The sequence below is a fragment of the Podarcis vaucheri genome, assembly GCF_965113315.1.
Source record: "Podarcis vaucheri genome assembly, chromosome: 17".
Taxonomy (NCBI): Eukaryota; Metazoa; Chordata; class Lepidosauria; order Squamata; family Lacertidae; genus Podarcis; species Podarcis vaucheri.
Genome location: NC_138755.1, coordinates 42,805,288 through 42,819,116, shown reverse-complemented (window position 1 = coordinate 42,819,116; position 13,829 = coordinate 42,805,288). Strand labels below are relative to the sequence as shown.

General features: G+C 52.5%; 1 protein-coding gene across 1 annotated transcript in view; it reads right to left on the bottom strand.

Moving 5' to 3' along the window:
• LOC309522575 (calsequestrin-2-like) overlaps positions 1 to 13,829 on the bottom strand; it is a 45,041-nt gene that overhangs the window by 23,506 nt on the left and 7,706 nt on the right. The window lies entirely within an intron of this gene.

The window sequence follows — 13,829 nt, the reverse complement described above, 5'->3', positions numbered from 1 at the left end:
AATCTGGGGAACCGGGTTTGCTTCCCCTCTCCTCCACCTGCAGCTGCTGGGTGACCTTGGGCAGTCACACTTCTCTGAAGTCTCTCAGCCCCACTCACCTCACAGAGGGTTTGTTGTGGGGCAGGAAGGGAAAGGAGATTGTGAGCCGCTTTGAGACTCCTTCGGGTAGTGATAAAGTGGAATATCAAATCCAAACTCTTCTTCTTCCCATTAAGCGAAGTGCAGCAGTTGCCTCAGGACACAGATATGCAAGAGGAGGCGTTCCAGCCGCCCCACTGCTTCCGCCCCACTGCACTGCCACTCGTCCTCCCCACCCCTTGGGGGAACAGGGGCCAGCCCTGTTTCGCATCAGGTGGTGAAACAGGATGGGCTGCCCCTGGTAGTGAGGCATCAGATCAAGGCCTGCATTTTAAAATGAGCTTAAAAATATATTTGCAAATGTTTGTATGTTTTATGCCAGGCATAAAGCAGCTGGCTGGGTGCTTTGGCAGATGTTTATCTACCTAAACAGGGCCCCTCTGATCTATAGCAGTGCCTCAGGGTTGTAAAAGGAAATTACAGGCTGGGAGCAAAAGGTCACACTGACCATACAAATTACAGAATACAATCAAGCTGCAAAAAATACTAATTAAGAGTTGGTAAATAGTAAGTTTTATTGTTTAACAGAAGACTCGAGTCATATTTTCCTAAGGTTAAAGGGCAAGAGCTAATGGGAACAGCAGCTGGCTTGAAAGGGGTTGCTTTTGGAAGCTGTTTCCTTTTTACTTTGAAAAGGCCTTTCCTTCTAAAAATCTGTCTATGTTATGTATGAAATATATTGGCTTAAATGTAATTATGCAAAGGATTTAGAAAGTAAGAAATGTTAGATTCTTATGTTAGATTTTTATTTCATTGATGGTGTGTGAGAAGGTGAACCCAAGATCTCTGTTTAAGATAAAAATTAAAACCATTAGCCATCTGTTTTGGAGTGAATAGGGCAATAGGGCAAAGATGATCTGATAATTAAGGTGCCTGGTCGAGGCAAATGTAAGATATATGGCTACTTGTCTGCCATTTATAGATAGGAGGAAATATAGCTCTTTGTCTCCCATAAAAGGTAATAGGAAATGGGTGTATCTTTTATGATTGGTTCTAGCAAACAGCCAACAGGAATTTCAACCAGGCTGATTGGACAGAGGCAGCCAAAGGAGGAGCAAGGGGGCTGGGCTGAGGAAATATAAGTGCTGGCCATCAGGGCTGGAGTGGGCAGAGCTTTGGTATCCATATACCACTGTGTCTCTCATTTATTTGTCTGACAAATAAATTATTATTTTAATTTCTCTATTGCTGCGTTGAATATTTCATTCCAGCTAAGCGTTAATCACAAGCAGGCTGCTACAGTAGAAGACTCTCCAAGTGTCTCAATTTTCCAGGGACAGTCCCAGAGTTACGGAAACCATCCTGGTTTCTGATTTGGCTCTGGAATGTTCCACTTTTCCTTAGGACGTCCCTATTTCCATTGGAGAAAGGTTTGAGGGTATGTTACGTGACCCCCGAGCCAAGGAGATAAGGAACTATACCACCTTTAGAAGACATCTGAAGGCAGCCCTATATAGAAAATGTCTTTAATGTTTTATTATGTTTTTATATATTATATATTATGTTTTTATGTATATTGGAAGCCACCCAGAGTGGCTGGGGCAACCCAGTCAGATGGGCGGGGTATAATAATAATAATAATAATAATCATAATCATAATAATTGAATAGGACATACCCTATTTTCACTGGAGAAGTGTTGGAGGGTATGTAGAAGTTCTAAGTACAGGGCAATGATTTCCTTGTTTTGTTGTAAAGTCAAACCTCTCTTTTGCTTCTGCAATTGGAATCTGTTCTCTTGCTATTGCTCCCCTGTTACTGGCATGCCAGGCGACTCAGCAGCCTGCAACTCAGGCCCAAGAGCCTGGAAAGGCTTCTTCTTTTGGTGACACATGTACAACATGTCCCCCCTTCAGTGCATCAGCATTTGAACATGGCAACCGGCCTTGCAAAATTGGCAAAGGGCCACACTTGCAGGCAGATAGGCCAATTTTTAAAATTCCACCCACAATAAGCATAACACCCGGGAAGTCTGAGCATCAACTCAGGACTTGGGGCAGGTTGCTGTCTTAGCACATGCCAAGACACATTCCCAAAGTGGCAGCTCCCGGAAAGGGGTTTGCCTGACAGCTTGCTTTCACCTTCCCACTGTGTTCAAGTGACACACCTATGCCTGGAATGGAAGCATTCAGGGCAGGCAATGAGGCAGAGGAGAAAAACAAAAGTCAAGCCCTGCTGAATTTCACCAGAAAGGCCTGTCTCTTTTTCGCTCCTCTGCTGTCCATCTGCTCCCTTGTTTGGCAACACTTGGTTTCAAGTGTTTTCCTTGCAATCGATTAAAGAAAAAAAAAGGCATTTTGTCAACCAGAGCCAGGGCTTTGCTTTTCCTGTGTTACTCTGTAGCATCAAATATTCCCGATGAGTCAGGAAACAAAAAGGTCAAAATTGTTCGCTCCCCCACCAAAAAAAAAAGCTCAATAAAAGTTAATTTGGGTGGATCTTTGCTATGCTAAAGAGGGCCATGCCCACGTCCACATTGTACTGTGCCCCTCCCTCTATCAGATCCTTCTCTTTGGGATTACTTCAATGTCATACAATAGCATGGATCTTGTGGAAGTGAGGCATGCCCTACATCTTTGTTATAAATAGCCCAGGCCCAAGTGTGCTCTGAAAGCACCAGGAGGCTGAAGAAGATAACAAATGCCAGCTGGAAGCCTCTTGGGGGGGGGGGGTCTACCACTAAATCTGCTCATGGCGCTCACTGACAGCAGTTGAGGCTTTTGTTGTAATGTTAGAAGCAAGGGCAGCTCAGCCAGGTTTAATCTGAGAGCTCTTTCCGAGGAGAATTAGGCTATTAATTTGCAGGCACAACTTGGAAGAGCGGTGTGGGGTATTTTCAAAATGGACTTTGAGCAGTCCGTTGGTGTGCTGTGAAGTCCCAGCAAGTGGGGAAGGTGGCGATTGGTTAGCTTGGAAAGTTACGTGCATGTCGCTTGCAGCGGAACCTCTCCTTAGGCGTTCTGACATGAAAATTAGGAATTGTGGGAGGAAAGGATATAAAACAGAATGTGTGGTTGGTTGTCCATTGAAATGATGATATCCTAAGTCCAGCAAAACATGCCTCTCCTGTATTGGTCTCTACAGACACAGCAGGCAAGGCAACCTTCCAATAGTTTGACTTCATTCCCAAAGACCCACTCCTCCATTGTCTCTTGAGAGCAATGGGATGTCCAATGAGATTAGGAGGTCAGTGGAAGATAGTTTATATTAAACTCTACGTATCTGATGCACCACTCTGCCTGCGTCATATTGGTAGCATGATCCTATTCACGTTTATTCAAAAGTATGCCTTGTTGTGCTCCCTGGAAGGACAGATCCTGAAGCTGAGGTGCCAATACTTTGGCCACCTCATGAGAAGAGAAGACTCCTTGGAAAAGACCCTGATGTTGGGAAAGATGGAGGGCGCAAGGAGAAGGGGACGACAGAGGACGAGATGGCTGGACAGTGTTCTTGAAGTTCCTAACATGAGTTTGACCAAGCTGAGGGAGGCAGTGGAAGACAGGAGTGCCTGGCATGCTCTGGTCCAGGGGACACGAAGAGGCGGACACGACTGAACGACTAAACAACAATGCCCTGCTGAGTTTAATGGAACTGCGTCCCGCAACCATGTGCAAAAGATTGTAGCCCTAGCCAAAAACCCTGTACCAGTTGCATATGCCAGCAAGGAAGCCGAAATCAGTAAGACTGCAATTGCTGCAATCCATCCAATTTGTTTCTTTTACCAGACTTGTAACAGGGCGTAGGAATAAGTTCTGGAGTTCAACATGGCCTCACCCTAGGTTCACAGGGCTGCAGGATGCCTTTCGCTTAAGGTCACTAAAATTAGGAACACCCAGCCCAGCTAAAAATATGACCTAGTAAGACTATATGAAACCTTTTGTGAGGCAGTGCGCAGATCAGCCCTCCATTGTGTGTCCCAGATGCCTGTAAACTGAATTCCTGGAGCGTGAGCAGAGAAACCTCTCTCCTGTGGGTGAGGTAACTGGAGAAGATACTCTCCGAGGGAGATTTAACAGACATCTCTGCCTCCCTGGTAATGGGGCGAAAGTCAAAGATGTGCATCTCTCTCTCTCCCCCCCCCACCCCATAACCTATCATCTCAAAACTGAGATGGGAAACTTATTCTATGTTGAAGGCCTTGGTGGGTAATCTGGTGGGGGCCACATACTGAGGGTGGATGGGGCAGAAGCCAGCTGTGGGTCAGATCACAAATGGGTGAAGCCACTCCTTTCCTGTTTTTCTCTGCTTGCATTTTGTGCGCTGGGTAGGAAGAAAGGGACTTCTTTTCCTCTCCACCCAGTACAGGAACACAGGACTTATCCACCCTTACTTACTTTTTGCCTTGCTCTTTCCAGGTGCAGATATGCACTTAAAAGAGCCACGTCCAAGTGTGGGGGTTTTTGGGGTGGGGGGTGGGGGGTGGGGTGGAGATGCCCCAGAGCTTTCCCTGCCAAAAACCAAAACCAAAACACTCTTTAGCACTCAATCGGAGCAAACATCCATTTGAGTTTTCTATGGACTGATGTTTGCTCCGAATGAGCGCTAAAGAGCAAGTTTTCATAGGGAAAGCTCTGGAGCAAAATAAAAGGGTGCTTGGACGCAGAGCTTTGAAGTGCGGATTGTGCTTGGAATTTGCAGAGGAAAGGCAAGCGTGGATGAGCCCTGACAAGAAGGATGTCAGGGCAGAGTCAGTTTGTAGTCTGTACCCAGATTTGGCCAAAGGAATGAATTGAGGAAAGCTTTGCTCTGCTCTTCACACCATTTGCCTAGAGCGGGTCAAATCAGAGTGATCTACGCTGGCATCAGGGGCGGACGTTGGTAATCTTTCATAATATGGCGCCCTGTGCTAGGTCAACATTTGGCACCCCTAATGGATCTTCTCAATTATCAATCGTCTCAATTTTGTGCCCCTTTGGCTCGGTGCCTTGTGCAGGGGAACCACACGCACCGTCCTAAATCTGGCACTGCTGGCATCTGGGTCAAGCTTGCTACTGAGCCCAAGGAAATCTGTTCCCTCTGCCTTAGCACACCCTCATCCAACAGATACTGGTCTTCCACTCTCCTCAGTTGTTCTCATTATACCTGAAGGATACCTGAAGGAGCGTCTCCACCCCCCATCATTCAGCCCGGACACTGAGGTGCATCTCTGAGGGCCTTCTGGCGGTTCCCTCCCTGTGAGAAGTGGAACCAGGCAGAGGGCCTTCTCGGTAGTGGCACCCACCATGCGGAACACCCTCCCATCAGATGTCAAGGAAATAAAGAACTATCTGACTTTTAGAAGACATCTGAAGGCAGCCCTGTTTAGGGAAGTTTTTAATGTTTAATGTTTTATTGTATTTTTAATTGGGAGCCACCCAGAGTGGCTGGAGTAACCCAGCCAGATGGGCGGGGTATTATTATTATTATTATTATTATTATTATTATTATTATTTATTATTATGCCACAGACTGATTGCCAGGCCTAGCAAGACCTGTAATTGCATAAAGGCCACCCAAGATCCGGCTTCAAAAAAAGAACAACACAATGTCGAAATGTAGCCTTGTGAGCCAAGAATGGAACATCCCTTAGAATGGGACAGAGCTTTAAAGGGCAGGTTTTCGTTCAGAAAGCTCCAGAGCAAAAACAAGGTGCTTAGACTATGCCCGGAAACAGCAGGAGGAAGGTAAATGCGGATAAGCCCACAGTCTGCCTTTCGCTGGCTGAGAATGCACTATGGGCTGATTCCTCACTCCTCTTTACGGAAACAATTTGCTACAATTCGTCAAGCAAGTCTTGCCACTGCTAGCAACACTTTGGCACACTTTAGTCCCTTCGCCATAACTATTTCCGAGAACAAATTTCCCACCTCTCTCTGTGTTTCGTCCCCTGTCTCTGCCATGCTTCTTGGCTCCCTATTTTTGCCTATTGGGCGGCCGTATTAAAAGGTTTGGCAATGGGATTTCTTTGGGGATGTGCCAGAGCTCTCGTTCCCCTGCTATTAAATCTCCGAGGGGAGAGGATGCAGCTCGTTCCTGGCCTGCAAGCCTGCAAAGGCATCTGCATGGACATGAAGGCCACCTGCAGCCCTGGCAGGAAGATGACCTGGTTGCAGCAGGTGGGAGATGCTAAAAGTTGCCACTGTCAACATGAATTTGCTCTACCTGGGATTAGTAGGGGAACAGGCTAGGAGACGACTTCCTTCCTTCTCATATCATACCTGTCAGGGAACTGACATCGGAGGAAAGGGAAGTGGTAGGGCTCCCAGAGACTGGGAGAGAGTCAACAGCCAAAGCAGGGACCAGCAGGGGGAGCGCGGGGTCTCTGGAGGAGGATCTCAGTAATGCTGAGAGAGACGCAGCAGCCCAGGCAGGAAGCAGCAGGGGAGAGAAAGGGGTGAGAGACACTTCGAGCGAAAATAGCGGGGAGGTGTCAGAAGCAACTGCAGGGAGACCTATGCTTCGCCGGAAGCTGTCACGTCGTGAGTCCAGGAGACGCGTTTCCGTTAAGGAACTTCTTTGCTGGAAGCGCTTCCGCAGACAGCCACTGTCGGACTGAGCTTATTGCATGTAGAGGTGAATTTTTCCACTGCCCGCCATCCAGAAACCAACGGGCAGGCGGAAAGAGCTAATGGTGTCCTCCAGCAATATTTGAGGTGTTATGTGAATGACAGAGAGAATGATTGGGTGGAGAAGCTGGCGTTGGCAGAATTTGCCTATAACAATGCTGTCAGGGGTTCAGGAGCAGAGACGCAGAGAAGGGAGGAAGCAGAGAGCGAGGGGGAGGAATCCGAAGGGAAAATGAGTGATGATGACGACCCGAGATCTCCAAGCCTAAGCAGTGAGTCAGAGGACTCCCAAAAGGGAGCCCCAGTGAGCAGAGCAAGGGGGGGATCCGGGGGGACACCCCAGGAGGAAGGGAACAGAGGAGATTCAGAGAGTAGCAGCTGGAAGTCGGGACCCACGCTCATAACTGAGGGCGGCAGCAGCTGGAAGTCGGGACCCACGCTCAAGACTGAGAGCAGCAGGGAGGAAGGTAGCCAGGCATCGGGTTCCGGAGGCTGTCAGCAGGAGGGAGGGCACGAGTCAGGGGTGGTCACGCCCTCCTCAGAGAGCGAGGCAACGGTTAAGAGGAAAGTAGAGAGTTGGGCGCGCGCGCCAAGTTCAAATGCAGCGGAAGCTGGAGCAGTAAGCAGCCCGGAGAGTGAGCCAGGTCCTAAAGCCCGCCGCAAGGAGGCAGAAGGATCAGGGGGGTCAGCGTCAGAGGAGAGTAGAAGGGAGGAGGCCCAGGGGGGCAGAAGGACCCAGAGACGTAGGGAGAGGCGAAGGAGGTGGAGCAAGGCTAGGGTATTAAGCTGGTGTGCAAGAGGCGGGGACTCAGACGGGTCTTCGCCGACCTAGGGCAGAAGGTGTAGAGCTGCACGCTGCAGTTCGGAAATGAAACCTGTAACTTAATAAAGACTCTTATAAAGTGAACGCTGGCGGACTTGGTCCTATGTGAGCTGGGACTGGGTGGCAGCCCTGACAGTAAGACCCGTCTCTCAAAAGCTTCGGACACCTGATATCTCGCAGCGGAGAGAGAGGCAGCTGGAGGAGGGGATCGGTGTTTGGGAGCAAGCTCACGACGGTTAGCAGAGATGACGGAAGCAGAGACAGTTGCAGCGCTGCAACAGGCAGTTACCCAATTGAACGCGGAGGTACTGGCATCCAAGAAGAGGGAGGAGGATGCGGCAGCCGCCTACAGAGATCTCCACGCCAGGTTTGAAGCATGGGTTAAACACGGGCAGCCAGGACCCAGACCGGAGGGGGTTGGGTTGGCACGGAGAGCAGGAGGGCTTGTGGCTCACTTCGATGGGAATTTACAACAGTACCCCAATTTTCGAGCAGACGTAATGTGCGCACTGCAACTGCTGGCAAAAGACTTTAGAGATGAGGAAGAGAAAGTGGGGTTCATACTATCCCATTTGCATGGGGATGCTAAAGCGTGGCTACGCAATTTGTGGAGGGATAAAGATCCGGCGCTTCAGAATGCAGATGCCTTTATCAAAGCGATGGATGCGTGTTTTTTGTCTACTATTGATGTGGATCTTGCCCGACGGGAGATTCATGGACTAAAACAAGGGAGGGCAAGCGTCCGGCAGTACCACGCCCGCTTTTTTGCGCTGGTCAGTGCCTTAGAGTGGGACCGGGATTCGCCCCCTGTCAGAGACCTGTTCTGGGAGGGTCTAAGCTCTGCGGTCAAGGATGAAATTGCAAGGGGGGAGAGGCCCCGAAGCACGCAGGAGGTGGTCCAAAGGGCGCTGACTGTGGGGGTGAGGCTGGAAGAACGTCCATGGTGCAGAGATGAAGGACGTGGAGGGCGCGAAGCAGCGAGAAGTTTCTCTTTCGTTCCAAGAGAAGCAGCGCGTGCGCAATCCACACCTCCGCCTGGAGGGGGAGGGGAACCGATGGAGGTTGGAGGTGCAAGGGCTCAGTCAGCAGCCAGAGCCCAAGCACCGACAGCAGTGAAAGCGAAGCCTCCTAGAGGGAACAGGAAGTGTTACATCTGCGAGGATCCAGGCCATTTGGCGAAAGAGTGTCCCCGGAGGCTCCACAAGCACACTGCAGCCTCAGCAATGGTGACTGCAGCAACGCAGCAAGGAGAACCACAGCAGGGAAACGACGATGTCTGGCTGGAGACAGAGGCATTGGGGCCCAGCCAGACGCATCAGTGAAGCAGTCCCCAGCGATCTTGCAACCCACGGACCCCCTCCCACCCAAACCAGTAGTGCAGCTCACAGCATCTCTCCAGCTACCCGATGGCGTCACTATCGAAGTGCCGCTTTCTGTGGATTCTGGAAGCAACGCAGACTTTATAGCGCAGGATTTTGTGGAGCAGCACGCTATACAGCTACTGCCTGCCACTCTGCCCCTGCAAGTCGTCACAGTGGATGGCAGAGAGTTGCTAGGGGGGCAGGTGGTGAAGCAAACGCCACCGATGGTGATGCGCCTTGGCAACCACAGGGAAGTCATCAGTTTTAATGTCACCCAACTGTCGGACACGCCCATTGTGTTGGGCATGAGTTGGCTGGACAGGCACAGTCCGACACTGGCTTGGTACCAGAGACAGCTGATCTTCGGCTCCTCTTATTGCGCAGAACACTGCATCCTGCCCAGACAGGAGGGAGAGGAGGAGGAATCACAACTGCAGTTGGGAACGTTGCAAGCAGTCCCCCACAAATACGCAGACTTTCTGGAGGTCTTCTGCGAGAAAGAGGCTGACAAGCTACCACCGCACAGGCAATATGACTGCAAGATTGACCTCCTACCAGGGGCGACGCTGCCGAAAGGGAAGCTGTATTCCATGTCTGAGGACGAATTACAGGAACTCAAACAGTTCATAGATCACAATTTGCAGCGCGGTTTCATCCGGGAGTCCAGGGCAGTAGGGGGCAGTCCTGTTTTCTTCGTGAAGAAGAAAGACACGCCCCAAAAAAGACTGGTGGTGGATTTTCGCCTCTTAAACAAGATGACCAAGCCTTCTGATTTCCCCATGCCCAGGATTGACGACCTACTAGCGACGGTGCGCAAGGGACGCGTGTTCACCAAGTTGGACCTGCGAGGTGCGTACAATCTCATCCGCATGAGGGAGGGCGATGAGTGGAAGACAGCCATGTTCACGCCTCTGGGCACCTACGAATACAGAGTGATGCCGTTTGGATTGCAAAACGGTTCTCACTGTTTCCAAGCTTTCATGCATCATGTGTTGGCGGGACTCCTTTACAAGAAGTGCGTCTGCTTTCTGGATGACATCCTGATATTCTCCGAATCGCAGCAAGCCCATGACCAAGATGTTCGGGAGGTGCTGAAGAGGCTGCAGCAGCATAGACTGTACGCCAAACTGGAGAAGTGCCAGTTCGACACGACGGAGGTGGATTTCTTGGGTTACAAGTTGTCGGACAAGGGGCTAGCCATGGACAGCGCCAAGGTTCGTGCGGTGTTGGATTGGAAGAGCCCGCGCAACCGGAAGGAGGTCCAGCGGTTTGTCGGCTTCGCCAACTTCTATCGCAAGTTTATCAAGGGGTTCGCGATGCAGACGGCGGCCATTACGGACACGCTAAGCTCCAAGAAAAAGAAATTCATCTGGACGGAGCAGGCGGAGCAGTCCTTTCAGGCACTCAAGCGTCTCTTCGCGTCGGAAGAGCAACTGCTGCATATCGACCCCAGCAGACCGATGCGGGTAGAGACAGACGCGTCCGATAGAGCAGTGGGAGCTGTCCTGCTGCAAAGGGACCCACAGGGGGTCTGGAGGCCGGGAGCGTTCTACTCCAGAAAGCTCAGCAAGTCGGAGCAGAACTACACCATCTGGGACAGGGAGTTGCTGGCCATTCATGCAGCTTTCAAGGCGTGGAGGCACTTCCTGATCGGCGCCAAGCACACGGTGCAGGTCTGCACGGATCACAAGAATCTGGAGCACTGGCGCACGGCTCAGTTCCTGAACCAGAGGCAGATACGTTGGGCGGAGTTCTTTGCTGACTTCAATTTCCGAATAGAGTACGTCCCAGGCGACACCAACGTCATGGCGGATGCACTGTCCCGCAAACCGCAATACCTCGAAGAGGCGACGCCAGCGGCAGCCATGCACATCTTCGCGCCAACAGCGTGGGCGTGCGCTTCAGCCACAGTAGACCTGGATGCGGTGCGGCGGGCGTTGCAGGACGACTCCTTCGCGCAGGCGAAGATGGCAGAGGTGCACAAGGGCACGGCGAAGGGCGACGAGTTCCAGATACGAGACGGCTTGCTCTTACGTAAAGGGGCCATCTACGTGCCGGGAGACGAACTTCGCGCCAGGGTACTGCAGCAGCTGCACGACGCACCCACGGCCGGGCACTTTGGCACGGAAAAAACGGTGGAATTAGTCGCAAGGGACTTTTGGTGGCCCAGACTGAGAGGGGAAGTCGCGGACTACGTTGCGAGGTGCGACACCTGCCAGAGGGCCAAACCGGTGCACAAACCACCGGCGGGACTGCTGGAACCGCTGCAAACGCCGTTTGAACCGTGGGAGAGAGTGGCCCTGGACTTTGTTACGGATCTACCCAGCTCGAGAGGCAAGACAGCTGTACTAGTGGTGGTGGACTTGTTCACCAAGATGGCACATTTCATTCCGTGTGCGAAGGTGGCCACGGCGGAACAAACCGCCAAACTGTTCATAGATCACGTGTTCAAAGTGCATGGTCTGCCGCGGTCTATCCTGTCCGACCGCGGGCGCCAGTTCGTCTCGAATTTCTGGCAGAAGCTGCTGAGTTTTCTAAATGTCAAGGTCGATCTGGCATCAGCAAGACACCCGCAGACCAACGGGCAAGCAGAGAGGGTCAATGCCATCATGCAGCAGTACCTGAGATGCTATGCCAATCAACAACCTGCGACCTGGGTGGATTACCTGCCGCTCGCCGAGTTCGCTTACAACAACACGAAGCACGTGTCCACAGGGGTGACGCCGTTCTTCGCCAATAATGGGAGGAATCCCAGAACCTTCCCGGGACGGGAGAGAGTGGGGGACGGAGAACCACAGACGGCGGACGCGTTCGCGTCAGAGTTGCAGGCGGTACACGATCAACTCAGACGGCAGCTGGAGCTAGCTAAGCACGCCTACAAGGTGCAAGCTGACAAGCACAGGCGGGTTGGCGAAGAGATCCAAGTGGGAGACTGGGTCTGGTTGGCAGCCCACGCAGTGCCGACCAGGTCACTAGCCAAGAAGAAGTTGGGGCACAAGCAAATTGGTCCGTACCAAGTCGAAGCACAGATCAACCCGGTAGCCTTCCGACTGGCGCTGCCGGAGGGTTCCAGAATGCATCCGGTGTTCCACAGGTCGGTGCTCACTCCCTACAAGGCACCTCACAGATTCCAGGAGCCAGGGACGGCACCGAGTCCGTTCCGGGAGCGGACGGAGACGCGAGGGGTGACGCAGCAAGACCCCATCAACGAGGTCACGGAGATTTTGGACTCCAGATGGGGGGAAGAGGGAGTCGAATACCTCCTAGCCAGAGAGGGCACCCGGGCCAGCGCCAATAGCTGGGTGCCAGACTACGCTTTGGAGGAACCCCTGCTCAAGGACGAGTTTCATGCCCTTTTCCCACACAGACCCATGCCAGCGAGCTTCTTCGACGACTGGCTGTTCACGCCCACACTTTCTTCCAGCACGTTCCATGGATTCGACTCGGACGGGGAACCCGCACTGAGCACCCGTTCCCCAGAAGGATCGCCGGCGGGTTCGGCGTCAGACACCTCGTATTGGTGGGACGATCGACCGGAGGAGCAATGGCGCCGGAAGTGGCTGGAGATGCCAGGTCGAGCGACCGACGCAGAGACTGACATGGACGTGTTCGGGGAGGACCTTGGGTTCGAGCACGGCGGTACAGAGATGGAAGCGGAACAGGTCAACGTCGGCGACCACGAGGAGGAAGACTCGGAGGTCTTCAGTTGGCGGCCAACCACGGGGAGCGAACTGTATCCGGCATTCCCTCCCGTGATGATGGAGCACCCAGCACCCACACCTGAAAGCGGGGAGGGGGGAAGGGGGGGCTTCGAGGGGGGGATGGATGTCAGGGGTTCAGGAGCAGAGACGCAGAGAAGGGAGGAAGCAGAGAGCGAGGGGGAGGAATCCGAAGGGAAAATGAGTGATGATGACGACCCGAGATCTCCAAGCCTAAGCAGTGAGTCAGAGGACTCCCAAAAGGGAGCCCCAGTGAGCAGAGCAAGGGGGGGATCCGGGGGGACACCCCAGGAGGAAGGGAACAGAGGAGATTCAGAGAGTAGCAGCTGGAAGTCGGGACCCACGCTCATAACTGAGGGCGGCAGCAGCTGGAAGTCGGGACCCACGCTCAAGACTGAGAGCAGCAGGGAGGAAGGTAGCCAGGCATCGGGTTCCGGAGGCTGTCAGCAGGAGGGAGGGCACGAGTCAGGGGTGGTCACGCCCTCCTCAGAGAGCGAGGCAACGGTTAAGAGGAAAGTAGAGAGTTGGGCGCGCGCGCCAAGTTCAAATGCAGCGGAAGCTGGAGCAGTAAGCAGCCCGGAGAGTGAGCCAGGTCCTAAAGCCCGCCGCAAGGAGGCAGAAGGATCAGGGGGGTCAGCGTCAGAGGAGAGTAGAAGGGAGGAGGCCCAGGGGGGCAGAAGGACCCAGAGACGTAGGGAGAGGCGAAGGAGGTGGAGCAAGGCTAGGGTATTAAGCTGGTGTGCAAGAGGCGGGGACTCAGACGGGTCTTCGCCGACCTAGGGCAGAAGGTGTAGAGCTGCACGCTGCAGTTCGGAAATGAAACCTGTAACTTAATAAAGACTCTTATAAAGTGAACGCTGGCGGACTTGGTCCTATGTGAGCTGGGACTGGGTGGCAGCCCTGACAAATGCGGAGAACGTGTCCACGGGAATGAGCCCTTTTTTGGCCAATCACGGGTGTCATCCCCGAGCCTTCCCAGGGGGGGAGGGGGAGAACTGGAGCGTTCCAGCCGCAGAACAGTTCGTTGAAGAAATGGAAGCGATCCATCGCCAGCTCCAACTTAATTTAAACAGGGCGAAGGAGGAATATAAGAGGCAGGCAGACAAAACCAGAAGGGAAGGAGAAAGCATTAGGGTGGGGGACCAGGTGTGGTTGTCCACCCAAGGGTTACCATTTAAAGGAGGTTGTAAGAAGTTAAGACCCAAAAGGCTGGGCCCATTTGAAGTCACGCAACAGGTCAACCC